The 7,256-nt window shown below is 44.5% G+C and overlaps 1 non-coding gene across 1 annotated transcript in view; it reads right to left on the minus strand.

Annotated features, from left to right (window-relative positions):
* Positions 1–757: 757 nt before the first annotated feature.
* The window catches only part of LOC123757307 (uncharacterized), a 66,247-nt gene continuing 59,748 nt past the window's right edge, over positions 758–7,256 (minus strand). Inside the window, exon 9 of the transcript XR_011229384.1 lies at positions 758–3,112. This is a non-coding gene — a transcript (uncharacterized protein). The remainder of the gene's footprint in view (positions 3,113–7,256) is intronic.

Consider the following 7,256-nt stretch of genomic DNA (forward strand, 5'->3'; position numbering starts at 1 on the left):
TTTTTTGAGCGCCGAGAGCGCGAAAGTGTTAAGTGACTTGAAAGGGTTGGGGTGAGGGCTGGGGTTGTGGGCCTTTCTCTGGTGGCGGCGGATTGCTGCTAAAGAGCTCAAGCTACATTCAAGAAATTTTATCGTTTGTTTACATTGTCTTGTGAGATCATTTAGTCAATTTTTGAGGCTTTGGTTCTTTGAACCCAACAGTAATTTATATTGCTGCATTGATTTTCTGGATGCTTTCCCAGTGGGGTGACAAAGTGTCACCTGTTTCTATGCCTCTGTGAGGAGGAGAGGGAGGGAGGGGGCAAGTTCTTGCCTCTGGTCCCCAATAAGCTAAACACTACTGCAACTAATATGACCTCTTATTCAGGAGCAATCTCAGCAAGACCATTTCTGGGAGTACAAAGGGCTCCTTCAGAAAATCCATGTATGTTGGGATTTAGTCCTTAGGCCAGGTGGGGAAACCAGTTAAGTTATTCATCAGATGTTTTCTTTAGATCACTATGCACTAATTCTACTGGATATCGTATATCCAAATCCCACCCTGCCCAAGGTTGAAACAAAGCATTAATTGAGATTATCGAGGGAGTGAATGTACAGTACAGTATTAGTATGTGTACAGTAAGCCTTGTTCATTTATGACAATTCATGAATACTTCTTCATAAGACTATGTGTACAGTGGAGGGGTACTGTAAATACTGCTGGAGGCTTGTGGTATTTGTTTATGTGACACTATGCTGTGAGAATATAACAAATGAATGAGTGACATTTTTTATTATTAATATACATAATATTGTTTTATCACAAATTTGATTATCCTCTTTACTCTGGGTTGATGTCTCCCTACACCTACAGTGGCAAACATGGTAATAATGATGTATGAATTCTACATTGAACTGAAAGGTGAATTTGGGAAATTTTCCAGTGTATAGTCGTTCCCATTATTTGTCAAATTAATGTAAACAACGTATGTATTTAACACAAAAATTTGAAAAACACAAAATGTGGTTTGTTTAAATTGTCAACCACACTACCATGGGAATAAGTTTATAACAGCGTGGAATTATAAACTTATTCTTAAAATAAGAAGTTTGTATGACTACTGTAAGTCAATAAATTACAAGATTCAGGTCAATGGCCAAGCACTGCAACCCAGGGAATAATTTTTGTATGACTTACATCAGGAACAAAAAATATATGTACTGTATATTTGCCAAAAACATATACTTGTACATGTTTTTGGCAACTAAAAAAAATCAACATGGAATTAATTAATACAAATGAAATAAATAACATGCAAACTAAATATAACTGACAATTAAATATAAAGCTATATTTATTTGTACCTTCAGTTCATGCAATATTTAAAATGAGAAACTTAATAGTGCCAGGAAATTATTTTTAGTAACTTCATGCCTTGATAATTTTTATTTCTGTATTACACCAATAAGAAGTCAAAGTTTTCCAACATGTAACACTTTCTCTAAACAAAATTATCAGTATACTTGTTTGTCTTATCAGTATTATCAACATACTTGTTTTGTGTACACCAAAAAATGTAAAATTTTCATTAAAAATGTACCCCAATTAGACCATAAGATATAACATAAAATTAATGTAGCAAAAATGTTACAGAATCTAGTATACATGCATTATTTTATGTTGCAAGATTGTAGGCCAGAGGACTAACAACACCATGAATCAGGCACAGCAGGACTTACCTTATAATAGCACCTTAAAATACTAAGCAAACTGGAAGATATTTATCCGGATAATTTCATTAAAAGTCCCATATAGTTCACTCAAAGGGCAACAACTTCAAGGTCAAGAAGCCACAAAAGAAAGACAAAACAGCAATATTTTTTACCCATAGGTTATTAAATATATGGAATTAAATATTTGCCAAAGCCAAAAATGACAACACTGTACTACAGCTCAAAATTAATCTGGGAAAAAAATCCTTGGGAATAATAGGTTTCACAAACACAGACAAACACTTGAGCAGAGTTGCATGACCAGAACATAGTGCAGTGGAATTCATGTGCACCTCCCACTTTCCCAATACACCCACCTCATTAATCACAACTACAGAAACATTAACTGAGCTTTTATGAAGAGTTACATTCTTTCACCATCTTCCCTACTATTCACCACCTTTCCTATTATTCACCAATTTTCCTTCACCACCTTCTCTACTCTTCACCACTTTCTCTTTATTCCTGTAAGCATTTTCACTAAATGCTGTCTTCATCAAAATGTAAAAAAAAAACTAACATTTAATCATCAGGTAGAAAATAATATGAATTTTAAGGCTGGAATGTGTTATTTAGTGAGATTGGAAAATTGGTATGATTTTTCCATTTCATGTAAAGGTGTGAGGGGGGGGGGAATAGGGGCCATGGAGCTCAACTCCAACCTGCTTACGGCCATTCCCAGATAGACAAGTCATGCTGCAAAGTTTCGCGAGACTAACCCTAAGCATCTGGCCCACAACTTCGAGCATTCTCTTTATATAGATAATAATATATCTGTAATTGCTCTAGGAAATGCATTCTTTGATAGGCTATATTTTAAGTGTACTGTATGTATGAATGGGGAAATTAGGTTTAGTTGAAGTATTTTGTAAACTGCCCTTTTTTTGTTAAACACCTAAAATTAAAACAAAACTGTGTATTACAATACAGTACCTACAATACATACCTATTGTCATTATACCTTTCCAATTCTTCTCAGTCATAAACGTGCCCTACTGAACATAATTAAGGGCTTTATAAAGTCTAAATAATTTATATTTATGGTAAATAATTGTTCATTTTTTTACATGAAACAATGAATTCAATTATTTGTTAAACTTTACAAGACTAAATCTACACAGTAATTACATGACTTAAAAAACACAGTTTGTGATTTCCAATTTCTGTTTGTCAACAGAAGTTGTTAAACTTCTATTCAAGTTTACAAATACCTGTTGTCAACTTGAAATTACCCTGGTTCTTGTCAAATCTTGAAAAATTTGTCTATAAATTGTATAAAGTTGGAGAAAGCTGTGATGTGTTGTTCCAATCAATAGCTTCAAAATCAATAATGAATTTTCTGCGAGGCAAGTTGTAATGGCTGGAAAAACAAAATAAAAATTCTTAGAAGTGCTGGCAAACACATTTTTTATTTACCAAATGTAAGCAAGTTTAAATAAGTAGATAAACAGTATCTGGTATAAAGATATTTTTAATTTTTGCTGCAAAAAACCAGCGTTGAATGTAATGAAACGCCATTTTCTGGGTGAACCCCAGAGGCTTCCTGGAGCTATCGGACTGATATACGCTATATTAGTCTGGGGGCATCAGCCAATGGACTTCTGCCTACCAGGGACCATGAGTCAGAACCTGACCCCCTCAGAGGGAGTAATGGCCTCTGGAAACCCCCCCTCCCCCCTGTGGTTGGGGGTTGTTCCTTGTTTGCCATCGACCAGGGTTAGGCACCCAAAAAGGTAGGCGTAACAAAATAAACCCCACTTCGTAAGAAAATTACAACTGAAGACCAAACATATACGCCTGGAAGATACTGGAGGGCCAAGTACCAAATCTACACAGTAAAATAACAACGTACTGGAGTGAACGATATGGAAGAAAATGTAGAATAGAACCAGTGAAGAGCAGAGGTGCCATAGGCACAATCAGAGAACACTGTATAAACATCAGAGGTCCGCGGTTGTTCAATGTCCTCCCAGCAAGCATAAGAAATATTGCCGGAACAAACCGTGGACATTTTCAAGAGGAAACTAGATTTATTCCTCCAAGGAGTGCCGGACCAACCGGGCTGTGGTGGGTATGTGGGCCTGCAGGCCGCTCCAAGCAACAGCCTAGTGGACCAAACTCTCACAAGTCAAGCCTGGCCTCGGGCCGGGCTTGGGGAGTAGAAGAACTCCCAGAACCCCGTCAACCAGGTATCAACCACGTAAACAGGGAGGCAGAACTCTAATTCTCAAGGAAACAAGCAAACATTATACTCAGTTGCCGTGCCAGTTGTCCGCACAGCCCTTCCCTCCCCTCCCCTCCCCGGGACAGGGAGGATGGAGCCCTGGACCCCCTCGCTGGCTACTCACACCTCAGTTCGGAGGCTAAGCATCAAAATGAAGCCGCCAACCCGGGGGAGGGAAGACACCAGGGAGTTTCCTGGGCTCACCCAGAAAATGGCATTTCACTACTGTACATTCAGTGCCGGTTTTCTGTGGGAAGCCCCTCCGGCTCCCTGGAGCTACATAAACAAAGACAAGTAAAAGAGGGACTTACCAGGGAGGCGGCCGCCACACACATATTATCTCAAAGTCGAGACAACTGGCTGCAACCTGCTATCCGAAGCCACACATAAACGACCGGGACCAGGAACACTCACCAAATAACGGGTGGTCAGAACTCTGTTCGACCCCAAAACCCCTGCACCCAAATGTCAGTCCAAGACATGTTGCCAAAGCAGCATATTTACGAACGTCATGGACACAAGGGTAGACTGCAGGCTGGCTAGACTTAATAATCTTGCGGACAACCTGAGAGACCTGAGCCCTGGAACAGGGAACGAGGGAAATTGGGTCAACCCAATGCACGTCCACAGTCACAGAGGTGGAGGCGCACAGGTAACGGCAGAGAGCCGCAACCAGACAACACATGATGCACCCCAGGCCTGACCAACCAAGCATCAATAACCCGAGGGGCCCTCTGGAAGCCTGTCGTCTCATTCTTCGCCAGAAAAGGAGGAAACGGCTGCAACCGAACAAACGTACCACCAGGATCAAAAGAGCAGAAACCTCTGTGCTGATCAAACATCACCGGCTCCAAAACTGGCACCACTGGCCTACCACGACCGGAGGAACCCTGAACCCTGGCACAACCCTTCAGGGAAGATCCACCACATCCACCCCGGAGAGCTAACAAATCCAACATGGGATGACAACTAGAAGCAGCTGCCTGCAGAAACTGCGTGACAGCAGACTCCGTAAACAGCAATGGACAAAAAGGCGATGAAAACCTAAGAGCCAAGGCCCATGCAGATTCCAAGGAGAGAGCAAACAAGGCCTGTCAGTTAGCGAGGCAAGAAGCAAAAAACAGACACCCCTCCACAACTTTAACAAAGCAGCCGACACCCAAGCTGCCAAGACATGTGCACCAGATGAAGACCTGGCACCCAGTGCTTCCACCTCCTCTTCAAGCTAGTTCGAGGACAGCTTGAGAAGGGAAAAGAAACGTGAGACTGAGGACAAATGCCAACGGGTGCGCAAATCCTCAGCTGCCAAGGAAGCCGAAAGGGAGGGAACCTGCACATGCAGCTGCACAATGCCAACATCCCGAGGAAGCACAGGACCGAAAAGCCCCTCCACACCCTCAGCCCCTGAAGAAAAAGGGTGACTCCAGGGGAAAGGCTGAGAAGAAGTCCATTGGTAAGACCCGGAAGCCTCGGCAGGAGGAGCTGGCTTGAATGCCTCCGTCACCAACCTGGATGGGGCAGCCCCCGAAGCCACCCAAGTCTCACAACCATCTAAACCCAGCCCTGACTCTGAAACCCTCAGACATTTGGGAGCCAGGAGCAGGGGGAGCAGGACAAAAAACCAACCGGGGAAGGACTCAGGTGTGCAAATGAAACCAAAGTTGAAGCAACTAACCCCCCCCCCCAAGTCTGGGTCCCTATAACCCAAATGGGGCAGCCTCAGGGCATCCGGGGAGGAACCAACCTAGCGCACTGCAGCAACTGATACTATGCATGCAATACTGAAGCCACCTGTACCCGAACATCAATATCAGTGGAATGGGTAAATTGGAGTACAAGCAAGAAACAAGGCTCGCAAGACTCCGGGTCAAAGGTGTCATTGACCCAATAGGCAGCTACTCGGCTCCTTCTTTCCAGAGGGAAAGAGGGAGCCGAGGAACCAAAGAGAACCTGGAACTGAACCCGGGGAGGAGCCGACCCCAAATCATATTCATACAGGGAAGGAGGGGTAAGAAAACTCCTCCCCCTGCAACAACAAACCCCGCAAAGTGAGCACCAAAACCCAAGCGGGATCAAAGGGGCCCAAGCCCCCCAGGTCATTGCCTCCCAAGCCCCGGGAGCCTCCAAGTCAGGCCCCGGGGCAGAGCAGTCCTCCACTCCTGAAGAAAAGGCAGAGTCCAGGGAAAAGGCAGCAAATAAGGAGGTCTGCTGGTAGGACCCAGAAGCCTCTGCAGGAGGAGCAGGCAGGCTCGAATGCCTCCATCTCTGACTCGAATGGAGCAGCCCCCGAAGCCACCCGAGTCTCATCACCAACTAAACCCCGCCCCAACTCCAAAACCCTCAGACATTTGGGAGCAGGGAGCAGGGAGCAGGGCAAATAACGCCAACCGGGGAAGGACTTGCAGGCACAGACTGAACCAGGGTCAAGGTGACAAATTCCTCCCTAAGTCTGGGTCCCTAAAACCAAGTAGGGGGCAGCCCTGGGGCATCTGAGCAGACAACCAGCATAGTATGTTGCAGCAACCTAAACCGAGCATGCAATGCAGATGCCGCCTGTACCCGAACCTCAGTAACAATAAAATGGGTAAACTGGAGCACAAGCAGAGAACACATCTCGCAATACTCCGGGTCAAAGGTGTCATGGACCCAACAGGCAGCATGACGGAGGCAAAAGAGGGGACAGTCACCCTGAAACAAGGGCACAGAACAACCTTCCAACTCGCACAAGGCAAGGTGGAACTTGGAAGATACAACCATCGCTCAACCAAGTCCTGATGGGGTTTTCCAGGGCCTGTAGGGGGTGTAGCCTATGGGAAGCCCAGGCAAGATGATGCTAAGCTGGTGAAACCCGAATGTAAACAATGAGCGGGATGAGTTATAAACTAGGACGTGTACAATCACGGGGGCCTAAAGGAGGGCCACCAATATATACCCTAGGGGGACTAATATTCAAACAAGGCAGAACTCCTCCAGGCAAGGAAAACAAAAATAAAAGAAAAACCCCTGCAAAAGCACAATGCCACCAGAAGGAACAGGAACATGGCCACCACGTATGTAAGCATGCAACGCACCACCAAATGCCCAAACCAGCAATTACACCATTTCCTACCCAAGGCCAAACAAAGGCCACGAGAACCCCAGCTGGGCCCAAGGGCGGGATAAATGGAGAACCTAGAACCCAAGGGTAATACTTACAGGGCGCTTAGGGAAGGCAGCCCTAAGCGAATGCAGCACCAGTACACTGAAGTTATTCCTGGCCACGGCACCACAAAGAGCAGGA

The sequence above is a fragment of the Procambarus clarkii genome, chromosome 22, assembly GCF_040958095.1.
Source record: "Procambarus clarkii isolate CNS0578487 chromosome 22, FALCON_Pclarkii_2.0, whole genome shotgun sequence".
NCBI lineage: Eukaryota > Metazoa > Arthropoda > Malacostraca > Decapoda > Cambaridae > Procambarus > Procambarus clarkii.